Here is an 18,585-nt window from a genome sequence, read left to right on the forward strand (position 1 = left end):
CTTCCTGTGAAATCTTCGACAGAAAGGGCACCAGCCTCACAGTGTGGTGGTAGGGATGAACTGACAGCTGTAGTGAAGCTCTGCCCTCTCCTTCCGGCTCCCCAAAACACTGAACACTCAACAGTGATGCAATAACTACGATTATCTGTTTGACTCAGAGCCCACATGGCATGGCAAGTATTACTAGCCACATCCTTTCAGATGGAAAGCACACCAGGAGAACTTTTGAGAACTGCTCTAAGGCCACTCAGATGGGGAAAGAGCCAAGTAGCTTCAGATGATCTCACCTCAGAGTCTAAGGTCCTCATCATAATTCCATTTTGTCTTCTGGAAGGGCCTTCAGCCTTGGGACTGTTGGGCTGGGAGCTCAGTATGCAAAGCACACACCACCAAACACTTTCTCCTGTTTTGTACTGTGTTAATCTGAAGCTCTCACACTATCCTCATGCCCTGCTTTCCCCCCCCTTTTAAAAATATTTTATTTATTAATGAAGAAAGACAGGGAGAGAGAGAAAGAACCAGACATCACTCTGGTACATGTGCTGCCAGGGACTGAACTTGGGACCTCATGCCTGAGAGTCCAAGGTGTTAACCACTCAGCCATATCCCGGATCACTTTTTTTTATGTCACTTTATTCAGGAAATACTGATTTATGTGGTTCTGGTCATCACAGGGTACAACTTTACATCTCTCCAAGACATGTTGCTATTGTTTAAATAGAAACTCCACAGTATAAGAAAGATTTTGAAAAGATTTGAAAATACACGTGAGAGAACAGAAAGGTGGTGTCGCTGCCTCCTCTTTATGGTAGGTCTACCTTTCATGGTTTCCGCAGTGAGACGACAGACACTGCCCCTCCTCTGTTCTGTTGTGTTCCTCCTCCCCTTACTGTGAATTTCTGTCCCTGTCTGTTACCTCACCCAGTGACAGCGCAGTACTGCAGTACTGTACCCTGAGGGCCTCTCATAATTAATTCACCCACCTACTTCCTTCTAATCTTTTTGCTGTTTAGCATTTCTCTCTTTCTCTCTTTCCCTCCCTCTCCCTCTCCCACCCCCTTCTCGACTATACAATTCTACTACTCCCAGCCAGTTCTTTCATTGTCCACATACTTACACTTTTTTTTTCTTATTGTTGTCCCTGGGGCTTCACTGCTCCAGGCTGACTTTTACAAATACAGAGAAAGAGGGAGGGAAGATGAACCACTGCAGCCCTGAAGCTTCCTCCAGTGCATAGTACTCCCATGCGGGTGTACCAGGGACTGGGACCTGGGTGGTGCCTGAGTGCTTGTGACAAAACCGGCTTCTCCCAGGTGTGTGTGCTGTCTCTCAGACCCTACTTGTAGTTTCCAATACTTTTTTTTTTCTCGCCTTAGTTTTTTTTTTTTTATTAGTGATTTAATATTGATTTACAAGGTTGTAAGATAATAGGGGTATAATTCCATACAGTTCCTACCACTGGAGTTCTGTTTCCTACCCTTTCCACTGGAAACATCCCTATTGTTTATCCCCTCTGAAAGTCTGAATCAAAGTTCTTTTTTGGGGTGCGAAGGTGGGAGTTCTGGCTTCTGTAATTGCTTCTCTGCTGGACATGGGCATTGGCAGGCTGATCCATACCCCCAGCCTGCTCCTCCTGTTTTTTCCCTAGTAGGGTAGGGCTCAGGAGAAGTGAGACTTAAGGCCTCTACCCAGGGCAGTCAGGATGGAATCTTAGTAGGATCTGCGATGTGGAGTCTGAAATGCAGTAAGATGGAAAGCAGGACAAAATGTTTAATAAACAGGAACCATAAAGAAGGAATAGAGCAGGGTAAAGTAGGGACTTCAGGGTGGAAGGAAGCCAGGAAGTTCGTTTTAGGAATGTTCCTGTTTCTAGTAATTGTCTTAAAAGAAATTCCTGGTTGTAGAATTGCTAGACTGATGAAATGCTTGTAGCCATTTGTTTATTTATTTGTTTATTTGTTGCAGCACACTTGGCCCTCTTGTGAGGCTTCCCCTTGCAGGTGGGGCCTGGGGGTTTGAACCTGGGCCCTTGAGCATGGTAATGTGCACTTAACTAGGTATGCCACTGTCTGGCCCCTTTGCAGCCTTCTAAAAACTGTTGATACAGATTCCAGATTCCCTTGCAGAAAGACCAGACCAGGGTGTTCCTAAAACAGCCTGAGCCACCTCTCCCACTGCTGGGCTGGACGCATTTGGGTCTGCGTCATGCAGACTGCTGGGCATGTCTCTGTCTCGCATGCCTTAATTGCCAGTGACTGCTACTTAGGAACTATTTGTATTTTTCTAGTGTAAACTGCTTTAAAAAAAAATCCCATTTCCTATTTTATCATGCCTGACTCCTGAATACTGATGGGTCCAGAGAAGAGGCCATTTCTTGGGATTTAAAATCTTCACATACAGTGTTCGATCCCAGTTTCTTAAGATTTAAATTTAGAGATTTCAGGTGAGCACCTTTTATGTTTACATCACGAGGGAAAGTGAAAGATGTGGGTATCAGCAAGGTGGGGGCAACTCAGTCTAGGGAGGATTTGTTCCCTACTTCATATTGCTAAAACTAAGGGGCCAGGGAGCTAGCTTCATCTATTACTGCACCATTTTTACATACCTGAAGCCCCAGAGACCCCAGGTTCAATCCTTAGCTCTGTCTTACTCTAAAACTGTAGAGCTCTGGCATCTGAATCTCTTGCACACTCACTCTTTGGCACTCTCTTATTCTCTCTCTCCTTCTCCCTCTCATAATATTTTTTTAAAGGAAATAAGCTGATCACAAGAACCAGAGATTGAATGAATCCTTTTCTCTATGCAATCCATAACCCTTCCTTTTATTCTAAAAGTCTTATCAGCCATTATTGTACTTTGGAACTATGGTGTGTCAGAAACCAATTTTGTCTTTCAGAGTGAAGCCTTAGGGAGAAAAAAGTCCCTCCTCATAAGGTCATATTCTCTCCACTGTACCACTAATGGTGTTTCCATAATTATTTTTATTTCTTCTCCTTTCACTGGTCATTGTGAATCCTGTTTCTTCACTTTGGATATGGCTAATTGAGTTTCTAATAGTTCATTAACTATTTATTTATTTATTTATTTATTTATTTATTTATTTATTTATGCTCCCAGGGTTATTGCCGGGGCTCAGTGCCTGCACCACGAATCCACTGCTCCTGGAGGCCACTTTTTCCTTTTTTGTTACCCTGGTTGTTTTACCACTGTTGTGGTTATTATTATTGTTGTTATTGATGTTGTTGGATAGGATAGAGACAAATGGAGAGAGGAGGGGAAGGCAGAGAGGGGGAGAGAAAGACAGACACCTGCAGACCTGCTGCACCACCTGTGAAGCGACTCCCCTGCAGGTGGAGTTGGTAACTGGTTAAACCAGCCACAAGTCTCCTCTCCCTTCAGAGCTTTGGTTCGTCACTAACAGCAGGACCAGACAGACTTCTGTTTCCTTCTCTTTCTTCAGTTCTTTCCTTAAACCTCTCAATAGCACCTCACCACCACCGTTCACTCTTTCCCCTATAGTTTCCTGCTGGTGGCTGTATTGTTCATGGTCTCTTGGCTGCCCTACCCGCCCCATATTTAAGTTGCTAAAAGAATGTATTTAAAGAATCACCTCTCTAGAAGCTCAGAGTTGCATGTTTTGTAAAACAGAGTGGTTCTTTTTACAGCTGCAAGGCTCTTATACTGCTGCCTTTTTTTTTTTTTTTTGCCTCCAGGGTTACCGATGGGGCTGGGTGCCTACACTATGAATCCACTGCTCCTGGAAGCCATTTTCTCCATTTGTTGCCCTTGTTTTTATTGTTGCCATTGCAGTAACTGTTGTTGGATAGGACAGAGAGACATGGAAGACATGGAGAGACAGAGAGGAGGGGAAGACAGAGAGGGGGAGAGAGAGAGAGATAGACACCTGCAGACCTTCACTGCTTGTGAAGAGACCTCCACCCCCTGCAGGTGGGGAGCGGGGCTTGAACCGGGATCCTTGTGCCGGTCCTTGCGCTTTGCACCTTGTTTGCTTAACCCGTTGCACTATACCCTTTATACTGCTTTTTAAAGTATATCTATGGTGTAGATGTAGGTGTGTATTAGTGATAGAAATTGTGTATTTACATATAAGGAGAGATAGCAGGCACTTTTCTTCAGTTCTCGACATGAGGGAATTAAAAAAATTTTTTTTTGGCTAGAGAAATCACTAGAATGTGTCCTTCAATTTTATTCACTTTTTAAAATGTCTTCTATCTTGTAGTGTAGGATTTAAAATAGGGGTAGCTCTAAATCTCACATTGTGATTTATTTTTTGCCATTATTGAGATACACGTGCCGCGCATAGATTATTAATTGTTGCTGAAATATCCAGGGGTATTTTTTTTTTTGCCTCTAGGGTTATTGCTGGAGCTCAGTGCTTGCACCATGAATCCACTGCTCCTGGAGGCTATTTTTCCCTTTTGTTGCCCTTGTTGCAGCCTTGTGGTTATTTTTATTGTTGATGTTGTTCGTTGTTGGATAGGACAGAGAGAAATGGAGAGAGGAGGGGAAGACAGGGAGAGAGAAAGACAGACACCTGCAGACCTGCTTCACCACCTGTGAAGCGACTCTCCTGCAGGTGGGGAGCCGGAGGCTCAAACCGGGATCCTTAAGCGGGTCCTTGCGCTTGGTGCCAAGTGCGCTTAACCCGCTGTGCTACCACCCGACCCCCCAGGGGTATTCTTATAAGAATGACATTGACTAAATAAATACTTGCTACTTACAAAAAGTGGGAGAAATTTTCTCTGAACCTAAGTTGATTATAAGTAGCTGTTACAGCTTTTGACTTAAGATAAACATTGTATGTGTGTTGAGGCTGAAAATTTGGGATAACTATACATTGAATAAACTTAAATTTTATATATTTTTCTAAATATGCAAATTTTAAGTGAAGTCATGTTGATGGACTATCCAAATGTTTCTAATATTTATCACTTTAAAATATACAGTTCATTTTCTAGTCAGGAGATGCATAGTTAGGTGGCATAGATAAACCTTTCAGATGTCAAGTTAAATATTGATTTAGAATTAAGCTGACATAAATTGGATTCCATTATTAATATTAGAAGCAACATTCCCATAGTTACAAGTTCTTCCTGGCTTGCTTTTAAGTAAAATGCCTTTTCCCCGGCAATGCTTGGCCGTAACCAGTAGAGGGCACTGTTGTAACACACTAGAAGGATGTTATTGATTCACTAACTTCCCCCATCTGCTTTGGCAGTTTGGAAAGTGTTTTTAAAAGCAATGTTCTCTGTGTAATTAAAATCAGTTCCCTGTATAATTAGCAATGGAGCCTTATTCTTTGTGGCAGAGTTTGCATTTTTTTTAAGTTTGTCCTCTTTTCTGTAGCACCAGTGCCTACGAAAATGTAGAAAGTTGTACTGCAGTTTATCAGCACTGAGCAATATTGTAGATGGAAATATATAAAATTAGTGAGTTTCATTTAGGTGTTCGGTGCAAATTATTCGACAGGGAGCATTTAAAATGCCTGGTCCTATCTTAAGAAATAGCAGTCAGTGTGCCATGATCTTAATATCTCATGTTCAGGTGCTCTGAATAATAATGGGGCCAAGGAATTCTTGCAGGGTTAAAAAAAAAAAATCCTCAGCATTTGTTGAGACTTCTTAAAAAAACCACTGGTCTACCAGCAGATTCTCTGTTTAATTTCCACTATCTTTAATTTCCTCTTCATGGTTCCTTAAAATTAAGACAGTGATACAGATACCTGGCTACTTAATAGTGTGTACTAGAACACAATTAGAATTATACCTCTTTCTTCCAGAGATATAAATGTTACGTAAAGGGATAGTAAAAATGTAGACACTCCAGCCACTTCAGGAAATGTCTGGGGGCAGGGAAGTTCTCCAGGATCTCAGCCCACATTTAAGTTGTTAGAGGTGTAATTCTTTTTTTTTTTTTTTTATTTTTTATTTAAGAGGTGTAATTCTTAAAGTCATAATTTATCTGTAAATCTGCAAATCTCCGTAAGTAGCTTAAAAACAGAAATCAGATTTCAAACTACACTATAGATTATTAGATATATAATTTTCAGGACGTTACAATTTTTAAGTAATTTAATACATTTGAAATTCATGCTCTAGGATTTGGAAAAGAAAGTAGTCGAGAATTTGGAATCTTCATAATTTAGTTTTAATATTTGATTGGTGACCATCTAAAATTATAGAATTAACCAGCATTTCCTTGGAGGAGTTTTTTTGGTTTTGTTTTTTACTTTATGGAAAACCCCAGCAAAAGGACTGTTGAAATTATATTTGCTAACAAATCAGACCTTTACTTTTGGGGTGAATGCCACGAATTCTGAAAAGCAGGATAGATAACTTATTGTCACTTTAACAGTTTGCACTGATAATAAAAACAGAGGGAAAATCTATTCAAGGAAGCTACCATACGATTTTAAAGAACATTTAGAATTACCTTTTGTGTGTGAGTACAGTTTTAGAGGAATCAGAATAAAGCACAAGCTGAAAACTGAAATGTACCTTCAGAAAACTCTCATTTTTTGTTTCGTGAGTTCCTCTGATGTTACAGATGTCTCCAGCGCTAGCCGTCCTGGCACTCCCGTTTTCTCCCGTCCTCATATTATTAATAGTTTCACTCTCGGCGCTTTGGGGCAAGTCGTCTGGCAGATGGAACCAGGTGTTTTCAAGAACAGTCAAATGACAGAACCCCATAAAACAGTAGTGCTAGTTCTTTGGTGAAAGCACACTAGGTTTGTCTGCGAAAAATAACTTGGTGCGCTTTAGCCAATTGATAGAAGACTGTGGTTTTCTCATCGCTTTATGACCACGTGAGATCGAAGCAAGTTTCCCTGTAGTGGAAGCAGCTGTGCTGAGTGCTCTCAGTTCCCCGTGTCTTCTGGGTAATGATTGTCTGCTGTGTGTTCCCTGGGTTTCTGTCCAGGCGATTTGTACTCAGCAAGGTCAAGATAAGTTTTATCTCTGCAGATAAGTCAAGTGCATTAGGATCGATAGGTAATAGTAAAATGCACTGGAAATATTATTGCTCAGCTCCTAATGATTTTTCAAAGCTGTGAGCTTGTCACAGAAAACATACCTCTTACTGTTCTTATTTATTTGTGTGACACTCTGGAGAATAATTAATTTTGCAGATGCTTTGAAGGAACTTAGATTGAAGTCATGTTTTTTTTTTTTTTTTAAGAAATCCATAATTGCTCCAGATAAAAGCCTGTAATGCTAAAATTTAGAGACCGAATCTTTTAAAAGGAAAAGTGCAAAAGAACATTACCAGCCATTTGTAAATTACAAATAGAATCTGAACTTGTTATGAAAGTAATTTTTAGCATGAATCTTCCTGTGTAAGATTTCTGCTTCCTTAGTTGGGGAAAAGCATTGAAAATGAAGACCTCTTATACTTATGAAGATCTAATGGTGAGTAATTATTAGAATTTGTGTTCTGACAAAAAAAAGAAATAAACTATATGTTTAAAGACAAAAAAGGCTTGTCATTATTTTCTTCTTACTCAAAGAATTACTTTCCAGACTGTTAGAAAACAGAGGATATATTTTACTTTGCTATTTCTTGGTTGATTTTCTGTTTGAAGCCCCACTACCGGATTAGAATTTTTGATTATGCTAATTTTCCTTCACGTACAGGTCATACAGAGCTTTCCTACAAATATCACAACCTTTGCGAACACATGCACTAAAGGCCCTCCTGTATTGAATTCCAGTGCTTTTCCTCTAAAAAGAAAGCTTTCCTAAACTTTATGGACATATAGTTTAGATTTCTTTTGTGTCTGCTTATGTTCATGCTTTTGTTAATTGTCCAAAATTTGCCGGATTTTGTTCTTTGTTCAGTTAAAGATAAGTTTTAGTCTTTTCCTGAGGTTTCCTTGACTTGCATGTTAACCAAAGAAGACTTGGCACTGGTTTTCAGTCGTTATTTATAGGGTAGCGAATAATACACTCTATTGCTGTCATAAATTGCCCCTTATTTTTCCCCTCTCCCTCTTCCTCTCCTTTCCCTCTCCTTGTCTGTACGTTATGCACCAGTTATTTCTTTGACCATTTAAATTGAAGGTAATATAAACATCTGGCACTTTTCTAGACATTGTGACCGGTTCTTTTAAAGTCCCTCTAACTGATGGTCTTTGAGCCTGGCATTTATTCATCTTTCTAATATGGGACTGTGTTTCCACCCCCTTAGCCATTTCTCTTTCTGGCCGGAGAACAGTGACGCTTCCTGAGCATCAGCCCAATTAATTTTTCTTTCCCTTTTTATCCCCCCACCCCCATGACTTAAGCATGTGGCAGGAGAGAGAGAGAGAGAGAGAACCAGAAAGTATGGAGGCCAGTGTGGAGAACTCCTGAGAGGAGCCCGCAGACAGCAGTGAGCTGAGCTCAGTGGGCTCTCTCCTCCCAAGCTATTTCTGTCTTGTTGTCTTCTTGCAATTTTAAAAACATCAGAGCTTTAAAAATAGAACAATGGGCCTTTTAAAACCCAATCACTAGTGTCAGATTACTCAAAAAGAGAGAGAGAGAGAGAGATACTGATTCTCATCTGCTAAGGAATGGAATAGTACATTGCAGAAAGTGGCAGCTTTTTTCTTTTCGTGCTGAACATTTTAATTCTACTTTAATCAGGGTGATGATAAAAAACAAACTTGGTTTCAAAAGCCAACAAATTAAATGAAAAAAAAAAAAAACCCCTTGGGGGCTGTTTTTACTGACAGAAAATTATCAAACAACAACCAAGTGATAGAAATCTCATTACTACTAAACTTTAAGATTTCTATTTACAAAACGCGTTTTCCCTTCTTCAGCTTTCGTCTCTTCTGTGTAATAAAGGGGGATACATCAAAACCAAAAGAAAAATGACATGTGTACAAATTAGTTTGTCCAGTGCTTTCTATTTTCTTATCTCTCTTCCTGAATACTCACAGAATAATCAGAGAAAAATAAATGTTGTTAAAGTTAATCTGCTAAAGTAATATAAAGTGTTGTTGTTTCTATCCCTAATTTAAAACGATCTTTACATGAAAAGAATATTTTAACTTCAGGTGTAGGGCATCTCCGAATTTCCAACTATGGACTTTGTTGTCTCTGAACTTAAATAGAACTGTTGTACGGAGGCATTTAGGATGAAAAAGATCAAGAGCAGGAGTTTTAAAATACCTGTGACTCCCCAAGAGTCTTCCTGTTTTGCTTGGTCAGAGTTAAACTTGGACGGCCTCTGAAATTCTGTTCTTGGAAACAAGTCTACTGTCCACATAGGTAAGAGGAGAGAGTGACAGTCTTGACATGTTCCCGTCCTTAGGTGAGAATTCCCCAAACTATGGGAATTAATTACATTTTACTCTGTATTTTCCCTTAGCTTATTTGAAAGTATAAATGGACTGTCCTGAAAGCTCTCTGGCTGTTCTGTCTGTGAAGGAGTGCCAGATATCTCTTTATTTTCTTGAAACCTTCCCCTGGGCTTTACATATACTGCTTCCTCCCCGAATAGACCAGTGAGACTTTCTTTTACCGAAAATAGGACAGCACAATCTATTGCTTATACTTCCACTCACTTCCTTTATCTTTGACAAATCTAAATAAAACTGTCGCCTTGATTTTCAAATCTCTTGGAACTTCCTTTACCCAAGTCACTCACTTTCCTATCTGCTTGTCACTTTTTTTTTAATGGAGCTCTCACGTGCGATGCTATTTTTTTCCCCCTGTTACTGTCCTTTTTTTGAATTAAAATAAATGCCTTCCCACGACAATTTTTTTTAAAGATTTCAGTATGACAATGAGAGAGGGAGGGATAGAAGGAGAGAGAACGAGGAAACTAGTGCATCCTTTGGGTACATTTGATGTAGGGGAGCGATTTCAAGATGTCATGCTTGAGGATCCAATACTTCCCCCACTCACTGCTACCTCCTGGCCTCCTTCTCTGTGACCCCCAACTTCAGCTAAGAGTGTTAGAATAAGTGAGCTTGTTACCAGTCTTCAAGAGTCTTTAGAGAGTAACTAGCACAGCATCCTAATTTTTAAAGAGGGTACCTGAATTTGTGAATTTAGCTTTATTGCTAGCAACTGAGGTGCAGGGGCAGGGGGTCATGTGTACCCCAGGGGCTGGGTTTTTCTTTCACTTGTGAGTGGACTTAAGATACTTACCTTTGGGAGTCGGGTGTTAGCGCAGTGGGTTAAGTGCATGTGGCTCGAAGCCCAAGGACCGGCTAAGGATCCCGGTTTGAGCCTCCCCACCTGCAGGGGAGTCACTTCACAGGCAGTGAAGCAGGTCTGCAGGTGTCTTGTCTTTCTCCCCTCCTCTCTCCATTTCTCTCTGTCCTATCCAACAATGATGACATTAATAACAACAGCAATAATAACTACAAGAATAAAAAGGGAAAATAAATATTAAAGAAAAAGATACTTACCTTTACATTACTTCTGAAACTTTGAGTAGAAGAGCAGTCATATTTGTTGATCCAGAGTTTTCAGCAGAGGTTTATTTGGTTTTATTTTTTTTCCCCATAATCTTGGAATTTCTTTTTTTTTTTTTTTTGCCAGAGCACTAATCAGCTCTGGTTTATGGTGGTGTTGGGGGATTGAATCTGTGACTCCAGAGCCTCAGGCATGACAGTCTGTTTGCATAACCATTATGCTATCTACCCCCACCCAATCTTGGAATTTCCTGCTCAGTTCTTTAAGATGCATACCAAAAAGTAGTAGCCTGTTTATCCTTAAATACTTGAATATGAATGAGAACATGGCACAATCATAATGTAGTTAGAATTTCCATACTCTTTTTTTTAAAAATATTTTTGAGAGAAGGGAAAGTGAGAGAGAACCAGAGAAACACTGGCATGTGCAGTGCTGGGGCTTGAACTCAGGACCTCATGCTTGACCAATTCTTTCTCCATTGAACCACCTCCCAGACAACTCCACTTACTCTTAGTAAAGTACAAAGTAGAAATTGATATATATTTCCCCTTTTGTTGCCCTTGTTTTTTTTAATTGTTGTTGTAGTTATTGTTGTTTGGTGTTGTTGTTAGATAGGACATAGAGAAATGGAGAGAGGAGGGGAAGACAGAGAGGGGGAGAGAAAGACCTGCTTCACCTGCTTCACCGCCTGTGAAGCGACTCCTCTGCAGGTGGGGAGAATTGCTTTTTGTCATTCTTATTTAACAGTAAGGGACTCTAAGGATTGCAGGACAGAGGTGCCCTCTGATTTTGCAAGTATTCTACTTAAAAAGGTGTCTCAGGCTCATCCTGGAGGCACAGCACTGAGATCTGAAAGGCTACTTACCTACCGACAGGAGCACAGTGCGAGGCTTTTTAGTTCTTCCTAAACCGTGTGATGATTATCAGTGGCCCTGCCTCACCTCTGAGTGCCCCTAACACACAACGACAGTGTGTGTTCTTTTGAGAAGGGACTAGCCAGAGAAGTTCTTCCTACAGTGGAATGAGGATTCCAGGCCAGAGTCCATTTGAGCTACTGTTTCTGCCTCCTCACCTGCCCCAGTTTCTCTTTAGTGACTTTTACTCAGCTTTCCAGTTTGGCCTTTATTCAGTGGATACTCATGAGTGCATACTTTATGCCACCCCTCTGCAGAAGAAGCAGTCACAGAGAGTGTGCTTCTGATCTTCCTGTGTTCATTATTCTCCAGCATAACTTTTAAAAGAACACAGGGTACTTCATGCAAGGAGCAGATCCTGATTTTGTGAGGACTAAAGCTTAGGCAATTTGGTAAGCCTTCTTCAAGAAAATGAAAGAACAAGTACAAAAGAAGGTTCACAGGTCTGTGAGGGGCAGAGTGAGTAGACTTACTTGGGAATATTATATAGCAACGAAAAAGATCACAAATTGCTCACAATATTGAGGACTCTCTCAAATATGCAGTGCAATGAAAGAAGCCAGAGCTACAACTTTGATGCTCTTAGAGGGCCAAGTAGTGGAATCTGGAGGCGTGGGGTGGGTGGTAAGGACAAATGGCAGTGATGGGGGTCATGAGAGAATCATGGGGTGCTGGTAATGTTCTGTCCATCAGATTGTGTTCAGTTGTGGAAAATAATTAAACCACACATTTATATGTACTTTGTATGTGTTGTATTTTGATGAAACAAATAAACGTTTTAATGAAAAAGAATTCAAAGAACCAGATAGATAAACAGTCTTAGAAGAAACTTTTGTGTAAATGAAGAACCCAAAAAATTAGCTGCAAGGCAAACCCCCTCACGCCCACTAACTATAATGAATTCAGCTACTTTACTTTTACTAGACTTGTCCTGATCCTAGTGCAGATATCTCTGTGAAGCTGAAGGCTTAAGCAAATACGATTTTCTGAGATATTTGACATGTCTGTGCTAAGATTTTTTTTAAGTACTGTTTTCAAATAGAATACTGGTTTTTAATTTTTTTTCCTCAAAGAGATTTCGCCCTGAATATAAATTTGCCTTTCTTCATTTTGCATATTGAATTATATGGTCTGTAATGAATTGTAAACTTACTACGAAAGATTTTTTTAAATATTTTGAACACTATCAGTGAAATGCAGTTTTGCATTTCAGTTGTCACAAATACTTGTTACATATTTTATCTTACATGGTTTTGAATCAAACTTTTATATGCATAATGTATCTATTTTAAAATAACGATACCCTCTTCTCTGGCATGAGTTAAAATGGACAGCAGTAATAAGAAGTGATTTTATGTGGAAACAACAGTTATTTGAGGTGATAGTGAGGCCCAGAGGGTGATAATAAAATGGACTCTTGAAAGTCTTAGATGAGTCAGGCAGCATTTGAAATAACTGCATATATGGTGGGTTTACATTATTTTATTTCTCTAGTTATTGGACAGTTCACTTTGACCATCTAGTAGACTGTAGTTAATTATTTACCATTCTGACTTTGTGTTGGCTTTCAAAATATGTTTTGATTTTGGTTCTGCTTCTTGATTTGACTCTTACCAACCTGTATCACTAAGGACGGTCATATAAAGAAATCCACTTTTGAATTTCAGGAGTTTATTCTTCAGCGTTTGGGTGGGTGGGGAGGGGGATAAAACAGAAATGTACCTTCACTTGAAACTTTTTGCACATCCCAAAAGCACTTCTTTTCTTTTTTCTTTATGGGGGGGGGTTAATAGTTTACAGTCAGCAGTAAAATACAGTAGTTTATGTGTGCGTAACATTTCTGGTTTTCCACATAACTAGGTTCTCCCGTGTCATCATGTTTCCAGGACCTGCACCCTCATCCCCATCCCAGAGTCTTTTACTTTAGGGCAATACGTCAAACCCAGTCCAAGCTGCAAAAGCTTATTTTCTAATGCAACATCTGTCATGAAATTTAATATCAGGGTAGGTGATGCTTGGGAGGGGACTGGCGGTGAGAATGCAAGAAGGCAGGGTCATTCTTGTCCAGCCCCACAGCACTGAGCACTGTGTTTCAGAGCAGTTAAGTACACAGAATCCTTGTGAAAATTTCCTCAGATTGGATGATTGGCATCATCTTGCTGCACTGTCTCCTCTGACAATGCAGAGTTTCTTTTCTTCTTGGATTTTTTTTTTTTTAATTTTATTTATTTATTTATTTATTTTTTTATTTAAGAAAGGATTAATTAACAAAACCATAGGGTAGGAGGGGTACAACTCCACACAATTCCCACCGCCCAATCTCCATATCCCACCCCCTCCCCCGATAGCTTTCCCATTCTCTATCCCTCTGGGAGCATGGACCCAGGGTCATTGAGGGTTGCAGAAGGTAGAAGGTCTGGCTTCTGTAATTGCTTCCTCGCTGAACATGGGCGTTGACTGGTCGGTCCATACTCCCAGTCTGCCTCTCTCTTTCCCTAGTAGGATGGGTCTCTGGGGAAGCTGAGCTCCAGGACACATTGGTGTTGTCTTCAATCCAGGGAAGTCTGGCCGGCATCCTGATGACACCTGGAACCTGGTGACTGAAAAGAGAGTTAACATACAAAGCCAAACAAATTGTTGAGCAATCATGGACCCAAAGCTTGGAAAAGTGGAGAGGAAGTATTAGGGAGATACTCACTGCAAACTCTAGTATACTTCTGCTTTCTTACTTTGGTGCCATACTCCAAACTCAGTCAATTTCTGCTTTGCGTTTCTACTTCTTTTTTTTTTTTTTTTTTACATGCATAACATTCCCCAGATTCCCATTTAGCAATACAACCCCCACTATTTCATTCATCATTTTTCATGGACCTGTATTCTCCCCACCCACCCACCCACCCACCCCAGAGTCTTTTACTTTGGTGTAATACTCCAATTCCATTTCAGGTTCGACTTGTGTTTTCTTTTCTAATCTTGTTTTTCAACTTCGGCCTGAGAGTGAGATCATCCCATATTCATCCTTCTGTTTCTGACTTATTTCACTCAACATGATTTTTTCAAGGTCCATCCAAGATGGGCTGAAAACGGTGAAGTCACCATTTTTTACAGCTGAGTAGTATTCCATTGTGTATATATACCACAACTTGCTCAGCCACTCATCTGTTGTTGGGATTTTTTTTTTTGTCATTGTTAGTTTGTTGCTGTGAGACAAAGAGGCAGAGAGAGAATGTGTGAAAGAGTCTGTAGCACTGAATTACCTTCAGTGTGGTGGGGCCCGATTTGAACTTGGTCGTGCACATGGCGAAGCATCACACTATCTAAGTAAGCAATATTGCTGGCCTGGAGGACAGTTTCTTATAAACGCATCCATATTTTTTTTTCTTAATTTCTTTATTGGGGAATTAATGTCTTATATTCAACAGTAAATACAATAGTTTGTACATGCATAACATTTCTCAGTTTTCCATATAACAATACAACCCCCTCTAGGTCCTCCATCATCCTTTTAAAAAAATATTTTATTTATTTATTTATTTATTTATTTATTTATGTATTTATTTATTTGAAACATAGGAGGAGAGAGAAAGAACCAGGCATCACCCTGGTACATGTGCTGCCGGGAATTGAACTCAGGACCTCATGCTTGAGAGTCCGATGCTTTATCCACTGTGCCACCTCCCGGACCGCAATAGCCATATTTCTAAAATAAGGTCCTCTAAGTTGTACTTTGCCAGGCAGTGATCCCTCATCTGTGTGCATTTTCTGAATGGCGTCTGTCCTGACTCCTGAGATTATCAGAATCAATTTCTTATACTTCATGAAACGTCAGTGTAATCTGGCAAACATCATTTTTGATAGTGAGTGTTGTAGAACATATAACCTATTGACATATTAACTTACTTGATTTTTGCAAATCTAGCATATATGCAGAGAGACAAAGCAGATGAATTATATTATCGCCATCACAAAAGCTAGCTCTTTTGGGTAGAGATGGTGGGTTCAAGCCTTGGCACAAAAATACTCCAAAAGTTAGCTTTTTTCATAGACCATTTTCTACCTGGTGTCACAGTGTTTTGATATATCTGGAGAGTCTGTGGTTAGATTTTAATATTGTGTATTCCTAACTTTAAGGAGCTGTCTTTAACATTCCATGTCAGCAGTTTGTCATAATTTCAGAACTCTGTCTCTCTTAAGGACCATATATCATAAAGAGGGGGGAGCAAATTAGGAAGGAGATAAGAGACTTTTGTCTCTCAAACACAAAACAGACAGCAAGTATAGTACAAAGTTTAGCAGTAAAGCACGAGCTTTCCTTATAAGTAACGTGCTTTTATTATGTGTATGTTTTACAGATAAAGTAAGACACCCTAAGTTAGAGGGGAACTGTCAGACTATTGGGTGTTTAAGTGTATTGACAGACAATGTTATCCGGAGGAAGCATTTTAGTATCAAGTTGCAGAGTGATACAGTAGAAAGAGCTCAGACAAGGGAACCTTAAGCCTTGAGTTCTAGTTTCAACTGAAATCTAGTTCACTGTGAAACTCGGGACAAGTTCTTACCTTTTCTGCCCTCACTTAAAAAAAAAAAAAGAAAAATTACTGAACTTGGCATTTTGTGTTTGTAAGGTAGAAATACTATCACTAGAGATCATCTGTATTCAAAAGTTAATTGGCTTCTGCATGGACTGTTCTGTGAAGTCTCAACTGTTCCATAGAGTGAAAAATGAAAAGAAATAATAAGTTCAGTTAAACAGATACTGACTTAGTACCTGTAGTAGGTTCAAAATCAGGCAAGTTTAATGTACCCACCAACTGTTACCAAACACAGCTGCTTCCTAGAGTGACACACTGTGCGTTTCATTTGGAACATAGGGAAACACGGAGAAATTCAAAGGTGTTTTCTTACTCGAATTTTTGGAAGTTTTATATAACCCTTAGCACAGCACAGAGATTTGCTTACTGGATATATTCAAAGAAACATTAACTGTAGCATGTTAGCCTTGGAAGTTTGGCCACCCTCAGCACCCGTACCCCTCCATCCCAGCAAGCCAGCACTGCATATAAATATAGTCCTGGCCTCTAAGAAGCTCAGGCTTGTGGTAGGGTCTGAGAAGACACCCGGCCCAGCTACTTCTTTTCATGGAGAAGGATGATACTAAGAAAATGAGAACAGGAATCCTCAGGTGAAAGGCATGAAGGGTAGTTTATTTTGATTTGTTTGTTTTGTTTTTAAATAAAAGAACTTGTTACAGTTAAACGGAAAGATGACAGAGAGCTCTCTTGAATGGATTTCAGGGGGAAAACATTGTAACCACAGGAAAAGGCGCCTGAATGGATTAAAAGTCCTCGGGTACATTTTTCTCTCCATATAAGGAGTAGTTGCTGCAGTTACGGTTGTCTGAAGCTGCAGAGGCTCCTCTGAGAGGGTGTGAGAGTCACTGGTGCTGTAGGTCACTCGGGGGGCTTCTTGCAAAAACTGTTACTCAGCTGCTTTAAGAGACTGGATGTCTTCTCTCTACTTTGTGCTTTGAAATAATTTCAGATGTACAGAAAAGTTGCAAAAATAACACAAAGAATTCCCGCACATTCATCTAGATTTCCCAGATGCTTGCATCTTACCTTTTTTATCATTCTGATTCTCTCTATACACACCCTTTGGTTATTTGTAATGAATTGTTTAAATTAAGCTGTGTATGATAGATCCTCTTTACTTACAAAAGTAAATAAAGAAAGTGCATTTTTTTCTTTTTAGAATTTTTTTTATTTAATAGTGATTATAGATTATAGGATAAGAGGGGTACAATTCCACACAACTCCTACCACCAGAGTTCCATATCCCATCCCCTCCCTTGAAAGCTTTCCTATTCTTTATCCCTCTGGGATCATTATGGGGTGCAGGAGGTGGAAGCTCTGGCTTCTGTAATTGCTTCTCCACTGGATATGGATGTTGGTAGGTTGATCCACACCCCCAGCCTGTTTCTATCTTCCCCTAGTGGGGCAGGGCTCTGAAGAGGTGAGGTTCCAGGGTACATCGATGAGGTCATCTAATCCAGTGAAGACAGGTTGGCGTCATCTGCAGTTTGGTGGCTGAAATAGCAATAAGATATAAAGAAGAACAAATTGTTAAATAACCAGGAACCTAAAGATAAGAATATAGCAGATGAGATTTGGGGTCTCCATTTTGGAAAAGGAAGTCTATTTTGTATATTCCAAGGGGCCCATGACTTTACTAATTTTTGCCTGAGCCCAACAGCTAACATGCAGGTGGGCTAAAAGTATTGTCAGGGGAGATAATGTCAGAATAGGAAATAGGACTAGACAGTGGGATCAGGAAACAGAGTAGCTCCCAAATATGGGAAAAGGATATAAATACTGTTGACTGTAAACCCCGTCGGTTTGATCTGGGGCCCATAATTCAACACAGGAGCTTGTGTTGTAACCTCTGCATAGGTACATATTTTCTTTCTTTTTTAAAAAAAATTATTTATTTATTTATTCATTCATTCCCTTTTGTTGCCCTTGTTGTTTTATTGTCGTAGTTATTGATGTTGTCGTTGTTGGATAGGACAGAGAGAAATGAAGAGAGAAGGAGAGACACCTGCAGACCTGCTTCACCACCTGTGAAGGCGACTCCCTTGCAGGTGGGGAGCTGGGGGCTCAAACCGGGATCCTTACAGTGGTCCTTGCGCTTTGTGCCACTTTTGCTTAACGTACCGCCCAACTCCTACTTTCATATTTCTTTATACCAGATAACCACTCAGCTTTGGCTTATGGTGTTGCCAAGGATTGAACTTGGGGCTTCTGGTGCCTCAGGCATGAGAGTCAGTTGTATAAATTTTCTTTCTTCCCTAGAGCACTGATCAGCTCTGGTTATAGTAGTTTGGGGATTGAACCTTTTGGGATGTGGGATGTGGGACCTCAGGCATCCCATGGTGTGTTTTCCTTTTTAAAATTTTATTTTAAATATTTATTTATTTATTATTGAATAGAGACAGAGAGACACTGAGAAGGGAGGTGGAGACAGAAAGGGAGAGAGACAAAGAGACACCTGCAGCCCTGCTTTACCATTCATGAAGCTTTCCCCCTGCAGGTGGGGACCAGGGACTTGAACCTGAATCCTTGTGTAATAATGTAATAACGTGTGCGCTTAACCAGGTGTGCCACTGCTTGGCCCCCCGAATTGTGTTTTCTAAAGGCAAGTTTCTTATTCAGGAAAATAAACATCAATATGTTTCTTATTCAGGA

The 18,585-nt window shown here is 40.0% G+C and overlaps 1 protein-coding gene across 3 annotated transcripts in view; it reads left to right on the forward strand.

The window, feature by feature from the left end:
* The window catches only part of TAF3 (TATA-box binding protein associated factor 3), a 164,885-nt gene that overhangs the window by 44,318 nt on the left and 101,982 nt on the right, over nucleotides 1-18,585 (forward strand). The window contains exon 1 of one of the 3 annotated variants that reach the window (XM_060192133.1): nucleotides 16,504-16,523. The exons of the other annotated variants lie outside the window; for them this stretch is intronic. The gene's annotated coding sequence lies outside the window, so the exon portion shown is untranslated. Of the gene's footprint in view, nucleotides 1-16,503; nucleotides 16,524-18,585 lie in introns of those variants that run through there. 3 annotated transcript variants of the gene reach the window in all.

The sequence above is a fragment of the Erinaceus europaeus genome, chromosome 6 (genome assembly GCF_950295315.1).
Source record: "Erinaceus europaeus chromosome 6, mEriEur2.1, whole genome shotgun sequence".
In the NCBI taxonomy this organism is placed as follows: Eukaryota; Metazoa; Chordata; class Mammalia; order Eulipotyphla; family Erinaceidae; genus Erinaceus; species Erinaceus europaeus.